The 19637-nt window shown below is 38.7% G+C and overlaps 1 long non-coding RNA gene across 1 annotated transcript; it reads left to right on the top strand.

Annotated features, from left to right (window-relative positions):
* The first annotated feature begins 100 nt into the window (after positions 1 to 100).
* On the top strand, positions 101 to 17919 carry LOC138951257 (uncharacterized). Its single transcript, XR_011451079.1, has 4 exons — positions 101 to 438; positions 8519 to 8741; positions 9432 to 9514; positions 17769 to 17919. It is a non-coding gene; the product is annotated as an uncharacterized lncRNA (long non-coding RNA).
* Positions 17920 to 19637: the final 1718 nt, after the last annotated feature.

Raw genomic sequence — 19637 nt, 5'->3', positions numbered from 1 at the left:
ATGCGTCCATAGCAGGTGTGTAGCTAAAGTAATGTATGCAACCCCACAACTATCTACGCAGTGCTCGTTGTGTTTTTACTCCCACCGCTGACGTGTTCGGTGAAGGGTTAGTTAGCAGGCAGTGTGTGTGAGTGAGCAACAGCTATTGCAGTGCGCAATCTGAACCAAGGGATATCACTCCAACTTGTAAGCAAAATATCATTGCTAATTCGGGGAAAAGAAAAGCATCAGAATGCGTTGATCGAAAATGTGAAGTGTTTTGAACAAAACTGTCTCAGTTAGGGTGTGTACGTAGCAACGTTTGCAGGTAAGATGAGACGGACGCGCTGAAGTCGCAGTCTAAAACTGTCCCATTTACAGTGTGAATTGTATGAAGTGTCATAACATGGGTTGCATCGAACGTTTCATTGACGGGAAACTTAATCCGATGAGGAAAAGGTATGTATTCTGAGATTTGTATCATATCCATAACATCCACCAGGAACTCCAGTTTGATATCAATGATGAGGGGGTAACCATGCAAGTGCAAGTAGGCAGCAATGCAAGAAGATTCTCCCTGTTTGTCTTTATTATGTATGTCTGTTTTTCTCTCTCCTTGAAGTATCAAATGTAAAAATAAGGATATTGTGGGGTGACCCTACCGAAAGTCATGATTCAACCCACCACAAATTGCACAAAAAAAGTGTTTGCTGGAGTGACTTCAAGACAGGATGGTTGATGCCCAGTTTGAATTACAAATGTCCAGGTATCTACATAATCGTGTAATCTACAAATTAGTGCATGACGTCATACGTTACTAAAAGAGCAAGCCGTTATTTTCCTCAAGAAAGCCTGAATCTCGTTAGATGGATCTTGGTTCAGAAGACTCAGAAATGCAGCGAGTTCATATAAACTTAGCCAACACATTATTGCAACAGCGCATTGATCCCCGTGTCATTTCGTTAAAACTGTATATTTGCCAGTTAAGGCCGTTCACTTAACCTTCAGGGTCACCTTTTGGATTAAATATTTCTGTTACAAGGATTACGTGACCGCTGCTCAAGTAAGGGTACTCTCAAAATCGACAAGACAAAAACGGAAGGCCGAATGAAAAATCGACGAAAAATCAAAATTGCCCAAACTTTGACAATCGAGAAGAAAGTCAAATCAATTATCTTTGTTTTGCTACCTTACTACCCATAAAAATGGACGCAAAAAGTAATGTTTGACCGCTCTTGGATCGACACCTGCATCAGTAGGAATAGCATAGCACGTGACATACGCAAGGTAGCAAAACAAAACAATCTGTGTGTAAATGGCATGCTTTAGCCACATATTTGCTGTATAATTGGCCCTTCTTAGCAACATTCGTGATGAACGCATGGCACCTCTTGTCCAGACACACCTACACACACACACACACACACACAAGTCATACCCACAAGAGCAATTTACAACAAAAAAACATTTTTAGGGTGATATTTCATATTCCAACAACATGATTATTCAAGTAAACTATTTCTTCTTCAAGATACTAAAAATAAATTTGCAAGTAGCCCATTAAAACATTGCCCTCAGAATTAATCACATCGTTACATCAAACATATTATTGTCACACATACGCACACATCCAAAGACAAAACAGGCTCTACAATTAAGAACAAAAACTAAACAAGGCAGTCACATTGCTTGTACAACTCAACTAATGGGATTCATATAATGATCAAGATACAAACTTTTAACTTCCAAAACGTCCACTTCAAGCATAGTTATTTCTGTTCACTTTTATTCGACTGCACCATGGCTCCTCACAATTTAGACCCATAACAACAACAAATCTGTCTACTAAACTAAAATGTCTTCAGTCCTGTTGCAGCTGACTGAATTCATTGACATCATGCAAACTTGACATAAGGCCAAAATATAAAAATATATACAAATGTTGTTTCTGATTCTCTGACCAAACTTATAATTCCCCCCCGAACATACACCTTTTTTTATCCTCCCAAAAAATATTAACTGACAATAACAAAAAAGTATCTATTCTGACATCCAGGGTATACAACTGGCTATATTTCCGGACAATGAAAAGCCACATGCCAAAGTTTAAATCGAAAATCAAAGTTGAAATATTTTGCCTTAAGTTTTGGAAGAAAAACTCCTGCTTCGAAAGTATGCTAAATGGTGTTGTTTTTTTATGATATTGAGTAATTAACCTAATGCAAAAGCATTCATCCTTTAAAGACATAACTAAATCTTCACTAGAACTAACAGACAAGCAAATAAATGATTTCACGCGCAATCAATGTAATTAGTGTCAGTCTAAGGTTAGCTTCTGTGACATCTAAACAGCAGTGATGACAGTTTACTGTATGACATTAAGAGGCTAAATCAGACGTGGGCTGTCTTGGCTCACAGTAAACCGATGCACACTCATTACATTGCAAGGCTGATTAGCTACCTTTAGCGGTATCTTAAAAAAAGCAGACAGACAGACAGCGTGCGCGCACACACACACACACACACACACACACACACACACACACACACACACACACACACACACACACACACACACACACACACACACACACACACACACACACACACACACACACACACACACACACACACACACACACACACACACACACACACACACACACACACACACACACACACACACACAGTTCAATAGACGAATCTGGCTAATCACATCAACGTCGTTCATCCAAGTGTATAATATCTCTTCCGGAGAGAAAGAAGAGAGAGTGGTCGTTTATCCACGTACAACATACTCTTCTACCGATACATAGGTCATTTAACGCGTAATAACAAAAACTCATGTGTATCAATTGAGCATAAGAATAAAACTAACTGTATTCCAAATGTACTGACATTTTTCGCATTTAAACGGGTTCTTTGTTTATAAAGCTATTTGATGAACTTTGTTGTGTTATCTGTTTTATATAGTTTTGGACATCATAGTTTTTGCGAGTGAATTTTGTTTAAACAAGAGATAATTCCTGGGGTCGCTCACAGCAGCTTAGCGAAGCGTATAGCCTGAACAATATCGAGAATTCCAGCGTGAATAGGCGGTTTTCAATCAAGACGTAGGCGTTAACCAAAGCGTAAACCTTAATTGAAAACGTCTTAAAAATTGCTTAAACAGATTAACAAATTATAATCTAACTAGTGTACACTACCATGCTTGCTAAATGAAAGTTTCCCTAACTGGTAAGGGATTCTAAATTATATACTGCAAATTATTTCGACGTCAAATGTTTGGTCGAGATGCGTCACCATCACAAAGAGCTTAATCGTCCGATTCATTGGTTGCTGCCTGTGTGAAGGCGTATACAGCTAACACCTCCTCTTTCACTACATGTAGGAATCTAAAACAATGTATGTACCCCCATTCCAAGCTACACACCAAACTTCAGCTCAATCGAAGTAGATATCAGCAAAATATTAATTATGGCAGCCATTTGCATTTCACTTTTTCCAAAACATCTACTTCCTCTAGCAGATAATCAAAACCAAACATTCGTACACCGGTACCTTTCTCACTGCCAGGTTCCAGTTTTTCACAGTATGTATCTAACTCGGGAAACAAACCAATTTCTTCCTTCATAAGCAACTGTCACGTGTTTGATTCCGTTATATAAAGAGATCCTGGTATAAGAGAAAAGTACAGTCTTAGGAACACAACAGTACCAAAATCAGAAGAATTGGTCAAGGAACAAAGACGCACGAAGCACTTGAAAATGCTGACTTTCGTACCTATTAGTTGACTTAACCTCAACCTTACAAACTACACAGCTCCAGGGCTTGATTATTTTCGATGCGAATCAAGTCTGGTTAACCTAGTGTAATTTTAATGTTGTTGATCGAATTGAAAAGTACAAAAGTATAATTTTGCTGAACGTTTTAAAATTTGCGCAAATGGATAGAAAATTATCTTTTTTGGAGCGTTTATGGAACAATAGTAGCAGATAATTTGTGTTTGATAATAATTGCACATCATAAAGGTGACAATTTAAACGATCGAGGGGAACCTAGATTTGTAACTGTGATTCTTACCTCATTACATCTACGCCCAAACACATTTGATTTAAAGTTTAATAAGAAATATTAAGACATCAAGTGGCACAACATTTTCGCCCCCAAACGTGTTTTGGGCTCTGGCATTTTTAGGTATTCTGCATAACACAGAATAATTTTGCCATGACATTTTGTTCATCATCAGCCTCTCCCTAACCCTTTTCAAAGTGATTTCTTAATAAAACAAGAGGCGAAGCCTTCAAGGCTCCCGTAAGAAATCGACAAACAGTAACACAAACTCAATCACTCCGTCACACACACACATACACACACACGCACACACACACACACACACACACATACACACACACATACGCACACACACACACACACACACACACACACACACACACACACACATAGTTAAAACTAATGCATCATATCTACTCCATGTATAATTTTCAAAAGAAGGCAAACAGATAAAATGACTGTGTATTTGTTGTTGGTGTAGTTGTCCCTGAAAGAGATCTTGTGCAATCCTCTCTCACACACACACACACACACACACACACACACACACACACACACACACACACACACACACACACACACACATACACACTTTTAAACTGCATCAGCATAGTTATCATGGCAAAGCTTATCTACAATCATTAACCTACCCAAGAGCTTGTGAATCAAGATATTATATTCTTGGAATTGTCATACGACTAAGAGTTAAAGGTATGGGCGTCACGATGGTCACACTCAGACAGGTTCACATGAGGTTATTTTCCCTGGTCCTCGCCGGTCTCGAATAGCAGCTAGCATCTGCTGAAGGGACATTAAACCCAAAACAAGTCGCGAAAGGCGAAAATACAACATTTAGTCAAGTAGCTGTCGAACTCACAGAATGAAACTGAACGCAATGCCATTTTTTCAGCAAGACCGTATACTCGTAGCATCGTCAGTCCACCGCTCATGGCAAAGGCAGTGAAATTGACAAGAAGAGCGGGGTAGTAGTTGCGCTAAGAAGGATAGCACGCTTTTCTGTACCTCTCTTTGTTTTAACTTTCTGAGCGTGTTTTTAATCCAAACATATCATATCTATATGTTTTTGGAATCAAGAACCGACAAGGAATAAGATGAAAGTGTTTTTAAATTGATTTGGACAATTTAATTTTGATAATAAATTTTATATATTTAATTTTCAGAGCTTGTTTTTAATCCAAATATAACATATTTATATGTTTTTGGAATCAGAATATGATGGAGAATAAGATGAACGTAAATTTGGATCGTTTTATAAATTTTTTTTTTTTTTTTACAATTTTCAGATTTTTAATGACCAAAGTCATTAATTAATTTTTAAGCCACCAAGCTGAAATGCAATACCGAAGTCCGGGCTTTGTCGAAGATTACTTGACCAACATTTCAACCAATTTGGTTGAAAAATGAGGGCGTGACAGTGCCGCCTCAACTTTCACGAAAAGCCGGATATGACGTCATCAAAGACATTTATCAAAAAAATGAAAAAAATGTTCGGGGATATCAATCCCAGGAACTCTCATGTAAAATTTCATAAAGATCGGTCCAGTAGTTTGGTCTGAATCGCTCTACACACACACACAGACAGACAGACAGACAGACACACACACACACACACACATACACCACGACCCTCGTCTCGATTCCCCCCTCTACGTTAAAATATTTAGTCAAAACTTGACTAAATATAAAAACCAAACCAACCAAACCAACCCTGGTCCTCGCACTCCGAAGTCTATGATATTTTCCAGTGACACGTTGTCCTGCTGGCAACCAGCTCCGCGTGCTTGGGCATGAACGGTCACCAAGAAGACCATTATCTCTCATATACTGGCTGTGTGAAAGCTATTAAGGTCAATGACAGAAAAACCATGTACTTCCTCACTGCAGCCCTGGGAAGCTTTTTAATCCTGTCCCACTCAATTATCGGGATGTTCCTGTGGTAGCACAACCTCTTGTTTAGAGTACACTATGCACTATGTCTTTGTATCAGAGAGTTGTAATGTTAATTTGTAAGGACGTCCTTTCCTGAAACAAATGAAGAGTTGGATTACAACGCTGCAGTGTTCTCTGCCCTGGATTGTAGCTTGCCCGTCGTAAATCAGCAGTAGATCTGAGGGTACTGTGTTCATTTGGAAATCTACCATCAGCTTATCTGTCTTTTGCACTGCAGACACTAAGCAATAGGTACCTGCCATGTGGCCACTTTTTCCACTGCTGTCCTCAGTCTTATACTTTTCATCAAGACTTGTCACCATGCCGAGTGGATCTAAATTCGGAAGTCGTCATGTGGCTGAGGCATATCTGACATAGCGTCGATCTTGTTGTAGCTTATCCTCCTTTCTGAAACAAAAGGCAAAATGCGATTAGTTGTGATGACTACAACCTACACAAATATAAACAGTGTTTTGATACTGAATAGTCGGGTTATACAAGCCACTTTACCTATGCAGCATGGGAACCCTACAATATGCGAAACATGTCAACTGACTGCAGCAGCCTGGTTCTTAAAATAATTCTGACGGTCAACACAGTCAACACACTATTCACAGTCCATTTTGAGGAGCAACTGAGGTACTCTCTGATGGTCTTGTTTGAGTGATAACGATCAACTCAGGAGGAAGAAACCAACAGAGGAAAAAAGAAACCATTAACATTAACCGCAGAAAAATACAGAATCACATGTACCATTATGTAGAACAAAATTCCACAGCAAGCTTTCTTTGGACGACTGTCGTTGTCTCAAAACTCGCATTCTACCTGCTGTCCAAAAGAAGCTATCTTACGTTGTGCTGCCTTGAAAAAAAAATGCCAACAAAGACAAGGAACTAGCTGTTGCAAGGTAAGTTTACCAAACGTTACAGACATTAGCGAATCATGAAAGTGCGTAAACAGCGAACAGTACAATCAAAGAGAGGAGTCTGGAATGAAACGCGATACAGATCTAGGTAGATCTAGCATTCAAAAACTGTCTTTCAATTTTAAGGAAATTGTTGCAAGCTACGAAATGTTACAGACAGAACCATGACAGAGCATCATCTGCATTTTATATCTGCATGTTCAAATAAATGGTGGACAGTTTTATACGGGCAGAGCAAACTTGAGACTCTACTGCAAGTCTTGAAATTCACATAAACCGAACCAAGAACAAAGACATCCAAACATTACAGGCACTTTAGATCAACTCATTTCACCAGAGGTGACTGCCTAGCACTGAGTTTGATATCCGTGTCTGCTAAAATAAAAAAAAGAAATTAAACAAAACGGATTATCAGTAAGCTTAGGTGACACGTTGTAAGAGTGGGAAACACTAGATCTGTCTGTACTTACTGGGGACACGACTGCCAGATCGACACTGCGCTTTCGACAGCTCTTCCTCGTGCAGACACTGGAAACACGCTGTGCAGATCAAACTGTAGGCAATCTCCTTTGGTATCTTCTTTATCTATTTTTCTATAGCTAAGAAACCGAACAATGTGAAATCGTCTTCCCCGAATCGGCGAATGCAGAGGTGAGAACTGAAAAGTAAATCTATACCAGAATCCTTCACGCGACTTGACCTGAACTTGACCCCTGACCTGGTCTTGATACCACACACGACACAAACCAGTCAACTGCTTTTACCCCCCCCCCCCAAAAAAAAAAAAAAAAAAAAAAAAAAACACCACCCGTTTTCTATGAGTACACACTTTAACTACACACATGCCGACGAAATGTTGATCATTGCTTCAATACTTTGAAGATGTTGCTTGGATTAGTATTTCGGTGTTCAGTCAAATGTTAAAGTTTGTATCACACACATACGCACAGACAGACAAAGTTTAGCATCGCATAGGCTACACTTACGTGAGCCAAACAAAAATAAAAAGAAAAGCTTTAGGAAGAGACACAACTTGATTTGTATGCCATCTCTTCCCTTAAATTGAAATTAGTGTGCACAGGAAACCGATTCAGTCGTCTGTTTCAAAGTGGGTTGTATGACATGGCCCATACTTTTACTTACAATTATTGTTTTTAACCTATGGGTCGTACTCATCTCTCATCATGCCGACTGACTAATCCAAAACTTTATTCGGTGAAAATTATATAGTTACCTTCCTTCTCGTGTGTTAAATCATCTTCACCACCATAGACCTGTCTGGGCTTTGTATTTAGGTAAGATTATCCTTTTATGTGATGACATCCATCCCATTTACAACCTGGCTGCTTCCTGGAAAAAGAGAGACGTTTTTGTTAAAGTATTTTGGCAGATTGACATGAACGTTAGGTACAACATTCATTCAGCAAATAACGAACAGAACAACAAAGCAAGAAGCACTGTGCACAAAACAGCCTTTTCATTATTTTTGGGGTTGTGTTCAAGTAAAGTGTTGCTCTTATCCCAGGTAAAAACATGAAGAGAATTAGTTGTGATTTGCAGAAACTTTAATGTTACTTTTCTTTACTGCAGAACATTTGGTACACTCCATTCCGGAACAAGAGGTTAACATGGAACACGCAGTCCTATTTCAGCAAGCCATGAGCTGGAGATGTGAAAGATAGTAATACAGAACTACTATTTATCCAACGCAAAATATGTCGTCTGCAACACAAACTGACATTTCACCAAATCCGGAAGTCGGACAAACCCAGGATTCCTCAGAGAAAAGGCCAGACGTTGTAATACGTATCAGGTAAGCTGCCTGGGTTGTAGTTGGGTATTGTTGTCATAGTTTTCCGTCACGCTATTTGCAGGCTAATTGCTCAATTGTGTGTACCATATTAAAGATGTGTTATTGACAAATATATTGAGTTGCATGTGCTTTCTTTGTATGCTTTACAGAACTGTGGAGATTGTAGTTTTCCTGACACGTGGAGTTTGACTCACCTGAGTAATCAGAACTTTATCAATCAGCAATGTATAGGCCAGACGTAGACACACAATTTAACATTTGGGTTTTCAAGCTAGAATCTCCAAATTTCATACACTTGAAGGTTCGTATGATCTTAAGACAAGACGAAAATGGGGCTCTTATTCTTAAACATGTCATGGTAACAGCAAGTGTTGTTTGGATAAGATTTAACACCACTAAGAAGTAACCACTGAGCTATTACAAAAATAAGCCAGTGAACTAATCAGGTTGTGATACCGGTGTAAGCTTTGAGGGCGTAATAAATTGTGTGGGTATGCAGATCAACTGCATGCATTTGTTTACGTTATATGTTTTTCCCCAAACAAATTGTTCAAAAGACCTGTTTGTGATGACACCACAGGCTGCACTGCAAACATAAGCTAAACAGCATGCATATTTCATCTTGTCTGAACTTCAAATTCATTGGTAAGAATGTGGCAGCTACACATGTCTCTTGTATTTATTTTTCAGACAAACTGAGACGAAAGATGAAAGCAACACAGGTCAGTCAGAAGGTATACGTGTGCGTCCGGGGATATTTAACAAAGGAGTGGGTACGTACACCATACACCACGACCCTCGTCTCGATTCCCCATCTATGTTAAAACATTTAGTCAAAACTTGACTAAATGTAAACAAGTCGCGTAAGGCGAAAATACAATATTTAGTCAAGTAGCTGCCATTTTTCAGCAAGACCGTATACTCGTAGCATCGTCAGTCCACCGCTCATGGCAAAGGCAGTGAAATTGACAAGAAGAGCGGGGTAGTAGTTGCGCTAAGAAGGATAGCACGCTTTTCCGTACCTCTCTTTGTTTTAACTTTCTGAGCGTGTTTTTAATCCAAACATATCATATCTATATGTTTTTGGAATCAGGAACCGACAAGGAATAAGATGAAAGTGTTTTTAAATTGATTTGGACAATTTAATTTTGATAATAATTTTTATATATTTAATTTTCAGAGCTTGTTTTTAATCCGAATATAACATATTTATATGTTTTTGGAATCAGCAAATGATGGAGAATAAGATAAAGGTAAATTTGGATCGTTTTATAAATTTGTATTTTTTTTTACAATTTTCAGATTTTTAATGACCAAAGTCATAATTAATTTTTAAGCCACCAAGCTGAAATGCAATACCGAAGTCCGGGCTTCGTCGAAGATTACTTGACCAAAATTTCAACCAATTTGGTTGAAAAATGAGGGCGTGACAGTGCCGCCTCAACTTTCACGAAAAGCCGGATATGACGTCATCAAAGACATTTATCAAACAAATGAAAAAAACGTTCGGGGATTTCATACCCAGGAACTCTCATGTCAAATTTCATAAAGATCGGTCCAGTAGTTTAGTCTGAATCGCTCTACACACACACACACACACACACGCACGCACACACGCACGCACACACGCACATACACCACGACCCTCGTCTCGATTCCCCATCTATGTTAAAACATTTAGTCAAAACTTGACTAAATGTAAAAAGAAGAAGAAGACGAAGACGAAGACGACGACGACAACAACAAGAAATGGACATTGTCGGCTTCCTTTAAGGATAAATACACAGCTTTTGGCTAAAACTACTCGAAACAGGATATAATGTATGCGTTTTTATAGTAACAAGAAACAGACTACGTACAGGCTTACCCGGTAATAACTAAAGGGTATGGAAACTTTTAATTTATTTAACCCAGTAGCCTCTTCTGAACTTCCTGCTTTGATTCACTGGCATAGGGAGGAGGATGCTAAAATATCTGCCTTAACCTTCGCCGGTGGTCGTGGGTCCGTGTGGACCCAGAAGGGTGTTTAATTGCAAATATCTCTTAAACTAGTTGGTATTTTTTTAATGAGCTTTTAAGAATGCCTCAGGCACCTAAAAAGCTCTTATGTCCTAAAAGATCATTACATTTCAGCGAGAAGTAATTACAAAAACAAATGTCAAATTTAGACAACACACGGAAGACATCGTGGGGCCGTGCGGACCAATGTTTTTCAAACTGAAGGAACTTACATAAAAACTAGAGAGAGAATTAAGTCACAATTAAACCTTCAGGTATTGGCTCTAAACATCATTTTCTACGATCTGTTTAATTTTGGAGTTAATAAGCAAGTCGCGTGGAGCGAAATTAATACGTAACAATGTGGGTCCACACGGCCCCACGACGTCCACAGAAGGGTATGCACGTTTTTCCTTCTTTGAGGAGCTTTCGTCCGCACGGTAATAATTAAATCAATAAAGTAGATGTGTACTGCCGGGCAGTACATACCCCAAGCGAAGTCGTCCATCTGTGTGTACATGATTCTCTCTCTCTCTCTCTCTCTCTCTCTCTCTCTCTCTCTCTCTCTCTCTCTCTCTCTCTCTCTCTCTCTCTCTCTCTCTCTCTCTCTCTCTCTCTCTCTCTCTCTCTCTCTCTCTCTCTCTCTCTCTCTCTCTGTCTTAAAATGTGTCATCGATGACGTGTTTTCATACTTGCTAATGCGGCAGGCTAATCATGACGTCAAATTGAAACTTCTTGAAGTCTCTCAGAAAGGGACATGAAAACCATGTGGGGGTTACTGGTTTGGGCTGAAAAAAAACCCAACTCCACCTAAAATTCAAGCGCCTATGGGGCTGAATTATGCAGCATAAATTGTGAAACATCAGGATATCTCACACTTTCAATTCTGCCATCATGTCAAATCTGACAACAAACCTACCCACAAAATGTCATAAATATCGGTGTAGAATTGAGACTTAACGGTTTTTAACTGCCAAAAATAAGTTTTTTTGACTGGAATAGTTTGTCTTGAAATTCAGTTTGGGACAACGGACCCACCCACTAAATTTCATAAAGATAGGTGAAAATTTAAATGTAACGGTTTTTAACTGCCAAAATTATGTTTTTCTTCTGGAAAAGTATGGAGTGAAAATCAGTTGGGGACAACGAACCTACCCACAAAATTTCATAAATATCGATGAAGAATTGAGATTTAACGGTTTTTAACTGCCAAAAATAAGGTTTTTTGTCTGGAAAAGTATGTCTTAAAATTCAGTTTGGGACAACGGACCCACCCACTAAATTTCATAAAGATAGGTGAAGAATTGAAATTTAACGTTTTTTAACTGCCAAAATTATGTCTTTCTTCTGGAAAAGTATAGAGTGAAAATCAGTTGGGGACAACGAACCTACCCACAAAATTTCATAAATATCGGTGAAGAATTGAAAATTAACGGTTTTTAACTGCCAAAATTATGTTTTTCTTCTGGAAAAGTATGGAGTGAAAATAAGTTGGGGACAACAAACCTACCTTTAAAATTTCATAAGAATCAGTGAAGAAATAGGATTTAACGATTTTTTAACAGCCTTGACACTGAACATTTGATAAATCATTGGTGATGTCATCATAACCCAGTCGTTGTAGTTGTCGTCGTAGTTGTTGGTGTTGTTGTTGTCATGTTCGTTGTCGTGATTGTTGTTGTTCTCGTGTTGTTGTTTTTGTTGTTGTTGTTGTTGTTGTTGTTGTTGTTGTTGTTGTTGTTGTTGTTGTCGTCGTCGTCGTCGATGTCATTTGTTGTTGTTGTTGTTATCGTCGTCGTCGTCGTCATCGTCGTCGTTGTCAGAGGTTATTTCTAAAGATTTCATTGATAGTCTTTGTTCTCGTCACCAAGACTTGCTAAGAACAAGCTTGGAACAGCAAGAGTTCCAAGAACAAGATTAGAACAACTCATTACATCATTACCAGTACGTCATTTGTATTTAGAACACACTTTAGAAAAAAACTCTTCAGCTACAAACCAGTCACCCTCACATTTCCGAGGTGTTTGTCTAAACCACTTACTGAAATGTTTTGAGGTTTAATGACCATACACATGTTGAACCGGTGAGTGTCTTCCGCTGCTTAATTCGCAAATAACTATTTTATTAAAGTCCGCTTGAAACGCTCAAAGATGAAATTCCATGTTAAAAAGTGACAAAAGTTTCACATTTTCCCGTTGTAACAGCTTCCGATGATATTATATGAAAATTCTGATCCTCTGAGAGGATTCCCCGAAACAAAATCAGTTTGTACGCCTAATTTTAATAGAATTGTCCAAACAGTGTCGCTAATATTGTGCTAAAAGATGAATTTTAGAACAATGTTCACAGACAGACACCACTTGGCAAAAAAAATGTCAGTGCTGGGAGATGAAAAAAAAAACTACCTCGCTACGCGCGGGCTTCGCCCGCGCTCCGCTTGGATAAAGTAGATGTGTACTGCCGGGCAGTACATACCCCAAGCGAAGTCGTCCATCTGTGTGTACATGATTCTCTCTCTCTCTCTCTCTCTCTCTCTCTCTCTCTCTCTCTCTCTCTCTCTCTCTCTCTCTCTCTCTCTCTCTCTCTCTCTCTCTCTCTCTCTCTCTCTCTCTCTCTCTCTCTGTCTTAAAATGTGTCATCGATGACGTGTTTTCATACTTGCTAATGCGGCAGGCTAATCATGACGTCAAATTGAAACTTCTTGAAGTCTCTCAGAAAGGGACATGAAAACCATGTGGGGGTTACTGGTTTGGGCTGAAAAAAAACCCAACTCCACCTAAAATTCAAGCGCCTATGGGGCTGAATTATGCAGCATAAATTGTGAAACATCAGGACATCTCACACTTTCAATTCTGCCATCATGTCAAATCTGACAACAAACCTACCCACAAAATGTCATAAATATCGGTGTAGAATTGAGACTTAACGGTTTTTAACTGCCAAAAATAAGTTTTTTTGACTGGAATAGTTTGTCTTGAAATTTAGTTTGGGACAACGGACCCACCCACTAAATTTCATAAAGATAGGTGAAAATTTAAATGTAACGGTTTTTAACTGCCAAAATTATGTTTTTCTTCTGGAAAAGTATGGAGTGAAAATCAGTTGGGGACAACGAACCTACCCACAAAATTTCATAAATATCGATGAAGAATTGAGATTTAACGGTTTTTAACTGCCAAAAATAAGGTTTTTTGTCTGGAAAAGTATGTCTTAAAATTCAGTTTGGGACAACGGACCCACCCACTAAATTTCATAAAGATAGGTGAAGAATTGAAATTTAACGTTTTTTAACTGCCAAAATTATGTCTTTCTTCTGGAAAAGTATAGAGTGAAAATCAGTTGGGGACAACGAACCTACCCACAAAATTTCATAAATATCGGTGAAGAATTGAAATTTAACGGTTTTCAACTGCCAAAATTATGTTTTTCTTCTGGAAAAGTATGGAGTGAAAATAAGTTGGGGACAACAAACCTACCTTTAAAATTTCATAAGAATCAGTGAAGAAATAGGATTTAACGATTTTTTAACAGCCTTGACACTGAACATTTGATAAATCATTGGTGATGTCATCATAACCCAGTCGTTGTAGTTGTCGTCGTAGTTGTTGGGTGTTGTTGTTGTCATGTTCGTTGTCGTGATTGTTGTTGTTCTCGTGTTGTTGTTTTTGTTGTTGTTGTTGTTGTTGTTGTTGTTGTTGTTGTTGTTGTTGTTGTTGTTGTCGTCGTCGTCGTCGATGTCATTTGTTGTTGTTGTTATCGTCGTCGTCGTCGTCGTCGTCATCGTCGTCGTTGTCAGAGGTTATTTCTAAAGATTTCATTGATAGTCTTTGTTCTCGTCACCAAGACTTGCTAAGAACAAGCTTGGAACAGCAAGAGTTCCAAGAACAAGATTAGAACAACTCATTACATCATTACCAGTACGTCATTTGTATTTAGAACACACTTTAGAAAAAAACTCTTCAGCTACAAACCAGTCACCCTCACATGTCCGAGGTGTTTGTCTAAACCACTTACTGAAATGTTTTGAGGTTTAATGACCATACACATGTTGAACCGGTGAGTGTCTTCCGCTGCTTAATTCGCAAATAACTATTTTATTAAAGTCCGCTTGAAACGCTCAAAGATGAAATTCCATGTTAAAAAGTGACAAAAGTTTCACATTTTCCCGTTGTAACAGCTTCCGATGATATTATATGAAAATTCTGATCCTCTGAGAGGATTCCCCGAAACAAAATCAGTTTGTACGCCTAATTTTAATAGAATTGTCCAAACAGTGTCGCTAATATTGTGCTAAAAGATGAATTCTAGAACAATGTCCAGACAGACACCACTTGGCAAAACAATTTTCAGTGCTGGGAGATGAAAAAAAAAACTACCTCGCTACGCGCGGGCTCCGCCCGCGCTCCGCTTAGATTAAGTAGATGTGTACTGCCGGGCAGTACATACCCCAAGCGAAGTCGTCCATCTGTGTGTACATGATTCTCTCTCTCTCTCTCTCTCTCTCTCTCTCTCTCTCTCTCTCTCTCTCTCTCTCTCTCTCTCTCTCTCTCTCTCTCTCTCTCTCTCTCTCTCTCTCTCTCTCTCTCTCTCTCTCTCTCTGTCTTAAAATGTGTCATCGATGACGTGTTTTTATACTTGCTAATGCGGCAGGCTAATCATGACGTCAAATTGAAACTTCTTGAAGTCTCTCAGAAAGGGACATGAAAACCATGTGGGGGTTACTGGTTTGGGCTGAAAAAAAACCCAACTCCACCTAAAATTTAAGCGCCTATGGGGCTGAATTATGCAGCATAAATTGTGAAACATCAGGATATCTCACACTTTCAATTCTGCCATCATGTCAAATCTGACAACAAACCTACCCACAAAATGTCATAAATATCGGTGTAGAATTGAGACTTAACGGTTTTTAACTGCCAAAAATAAGTTTTTTTGACTGGAATAGTTTGTCTTGAAATTCAGTTTGGGACAACGGACCCACCCACTAAATTTCATAAAGATAAGTGAAAATTTAAATGTAACGGTTTTTAACTGCCAAAATTATGTTTTTCTTCTGGAAAAGTATGGAGTGAAAATCAGTTGGGGACAACGAACCTACCCACAAAATTTCATAAATATCGATGAAGAATTGAGATTTAACGGTTTTTAACTGCCAAAAATAAGGTTTTTTGTCTGGAAAGGTATGTCTTAAAATTCAGTTTGGGACAACGGACCCACCCACTAAATTTCATAAAGATAGGTGAAGAATTGAAATTTAACGTTTTTTAACTGCCAAAATTATGTCTTTCTTCTGGAAAAGTATAGAGTGAAAATCAGTTGGGGACAACGAACCTACCCACAAAATTTCATAAATATCGGTGAAGAATTGAAATTTAACGGTTTTTAACTGCCAAAATTATTGCTTTTCTTCTGGAAAAGTATGGAGTGAAAATAAGTTGGGGACAAAATTTAAAATTTAAAATTTAAATTTACCTTTAAAATTTCATAAGAATCAGTGAAGAAATAGGATTTAACGATTTTTTAACAGCCTTGACACTGAACATTTGATAAATCATTGGTGATGTCATCATAACCCAGTCGTTGTAGTTGTCGTCGTAGTTGTTGGTGTTGTTGTTGTCATGTTCGTTGTCGTGATTGTTGTTGTTCTCGTGTTGTTGTTTTTGTTGTTGTTGTTGTTGTTGTTGTTGTTGTTGTTGTTGTTGTTGTTGTTGTTGTTGTTGTTGTTGTCGTCGTCGTCGTCGTCGATGTCATTTGTTGTTGTTGTTGTTATCGTCGTCGTCGTCGTCATCGTCGTCGTTGTCAGAGGTTATTTCTAAAGATTTCATTGATAGTCTTTGTTCTCGTCACCAAGACTTGCTAAGAACAAGCTTGGAACAGCAAGAGTTCCAAGAACAAGATTAGAACAACTCATTACATCATTACCAGTACGTCATTTGTATTTAGAACACACTTTAGAAAAAAACTCTTCAGCTACAAACCAGTCACCCTCACATGGCGGAGGTGTTTGTCTAAACCACTTACTGAAATGTTTTGAGGTTTAATGACCATACACATGTTGAACCGGTGAGTGTCTTCCGCTGCTTAATTCGCAAATAACTATTTTATTAAAGTCCGCTTGAAACGCTCAAAGATGAAATTCCATGTTAAAAAGTGACAAAAGTTTCACATTTTCCCGTTGTAACAGCTTCCGATGATATTATATGAAAATTCTGATCCTCTGAGAGGATTCCCCGAAACAAAATCAGTTTGTACGCCTAATTTTAATAGAATTGTCCAAACAGTGTCGCTAATATTGTGCTAAAAGATGAATTCTAGAACAATGTCCAGACAGACACCACTTGGCAAAAAAATTTTCAGTGCTGGGAGATGAAAAAAAAAACTACCTCGCTACGCGCGGGCTTCGCCCGCGCTCCGCTTGGATAATTTATTGTAATTACTTAAGGCGAAAATTTAAACACGGCGTCTACGGAAGGGGATGCACGTTTTTGCTTCTTTGGAAAGCATGGGTCTACGGAAGGGTATGCATATTTTTCCTTCTTTGAGAAACATGGGTCCGCACGGCCCCACGATGTCTTCTGTGTGTAGTTGATAACGACGTCGGGCGAAGGTTAAGGTGGAGGTTAAGTCAACTATTACCTACGAAAGTCACAGTTTTCAATTGCTCCGTGCATCTTTGTTTCTTGACCAGTATTATATTGTGGTATCGTTGTGTTCCAAAGACTCTGCGCTTTCCTTTGATATCTCACTGTGTTTAACTGGACCAAACACATGGTAGTCGCTAATGAATGAAGTAATCTTTGTTTTTTCGATTAAGGTACATACAGTGACTACTTGGAACCAGGCAGTGACAAGGGTACCACCGCAACAGTTGGTCTAAGTCCTCATGTACCCGTCTACATATGTGGGTTTTTTAATCTGCTAGAGCAAAGCAATTGAAAACTGTGACTTTCGTACGTATTAGTAGACTTAACCTTCTTCCTCTTAAGATTCAGCTGTACAAAGATGGTTATTTGCATCCTCTGTTTCCAGGTTCAACGAATATCGAACTTCTTGAAGCACTGGATGCCTTGGATCCATGTGGGTAGTTTTTTTTTCTTGAACACTAATTAGTTGCTTTGTAAATGCTGTGTTTGTTGTTTTATCTCACAGTTATGCACCAACTATTCCCATTCTATTTCCATTTCTCTAAACAGTTAGGAGAGGCAGGATTTTCAGCAGCCATGTGTTATTAAATAAGTTATTTGAAGCATGCAGACTGACGGCATGACAGTAATGGTATCATTTACGAAGCATGTCTGTTATCATTTGCTGACAGTCAGCATATAAATAACGGTTTTATTTCGCTGCTTTCGACTGAAATAAGTATCTAAGCAATCCTGCGAATAATATAATATGGCACAGTCACATGCTGAGGGGATGGAACTGAGGCTTCCATATCCTTATTTATGCGGTCAATCACTCTCCTGGCCTCATGGAAATTATGAAATGAAAAATTCTCGCAGAACCATCTCATACCATGGCCAGCGCACCTTCTCTTACCAGGCCCCATCTATCTGGAACCAACTCCCGCATTCACTCAGGCACTCCACATCTATGCAATCATTCAAAACCTCACTCAAAACACACCTCTTCCCTCACTAGTCCGTTAATGACCACCCATCCCCCTCTCCTGCTGGTCCTTGATCTGTCTCTTTCTTTCTCCTTCTTCTTCCCTTTCCAGCTCTATTCTTCTTCTCTCAACTAACTTTATGTATCCAATAATTTATTTATTTATTTACGACTGTTTTTCCGTCTAGAATGAGTGAGTGCGTCGCGTTCTCGCTGTGCGCCTGTCTGCGAGTGTATGAGTCCGAGTGTCTTGGTCCTTGTCGATTTGTGTTTCGTATAATGTTCACTATGTATTTTATATTTTGTAAGCGCCTAGGGCTATATTTAGATTAGGCGCACAAATGTTCATAATAATAATTAAGTAGATGTGTACTGCCGGGCAGTACATACCCCAAGCGAAGTCGTCCATCTGTGTGTACATGATTCTCTCTCTCTCTCTCTCTCTCTCTCTCTCTCTCTCTCTCTCTCTCTCTCTCTCTCTCTCTCTCTCTCTCTCTCTCTCTCTCTCTCTCTCTCTCTCTCTCTCTGTGTCTTAAAATGTGTCATCGATGACGTGTTTTCATACTTGCTAATGCGGCAGGCTAATCATGACGTCAAATTGAAACTTCTTGAAGTCTCTCAGAAAGGGACATGAAAACCATGTGGGGGTTACTGGTTTGGGCTGAAAAAAAACCCAACTCCACCTAAAATTCAAGCGCCTATGGGGCTGAATTATGCAGCATAAATTGTGAAACATCAGGATATCTCACACTTTCAATTCTGCCATCATGTCAAATCTGACAACAAACCTACCCACAAAATGTCATAAATATCGGTGTAGAATTGAGACTTAACGGTTTTTAACTGCCAAAAATAAGTTTTTTTGACTGGAATAGTTTGTCTTGAAATTCAGTTTGGGACAACGGACCCACCCACTAAATTTCATAAAGATAAGTGAAAATTTAAATGTAACGGTTTTTAACTGCCAAAATTATGTTTTTCTTCTGGAAAAGTATGGAGTGAAAATCAGTTGGGGACAACGAACCTACCCACAAAATTTCATAAATATCGATGAAGAATTGAGATTTAACGGTTTTTAACTGCCAAAAATAAGGTTTTTTGTCTGGAAAGGTATGTCTTAAAATTCAGTTTGGGACAACGGACCCACCCACTAAATTTCATAAAGATAGGTGAAGAATTGAAATTTAACGTTTTTTAACTGCCAAAATTATGTCTTTCTTCTGGAAAAGTATAGAGTGAAAATCAGTTGGGGACAACGAACCTACCCACAAAATTTCATAAATATCGGTG

Source organism: Littorina saxatilis, linkage group LG16, assembly GCF_037325665.1.
Source record: "Littorina saxatilis isolate snail1 linkage group LG16, US_GU_Lsax_2.0, whole genome shotgun sequence".
In the NCBI taxonomy this organism is placed as follows: Eukaryota; Metazoa; Mollusca; class Gastropoda; order Littorinimorpha; family Littorinidae; genus Littorina; species Littorina saxatilis.
The sequence above is the reverse complement of the archived record's forward strand: the minus strand, read 5'-3'. Positions and strand labels throughout refer to the sequence as shown.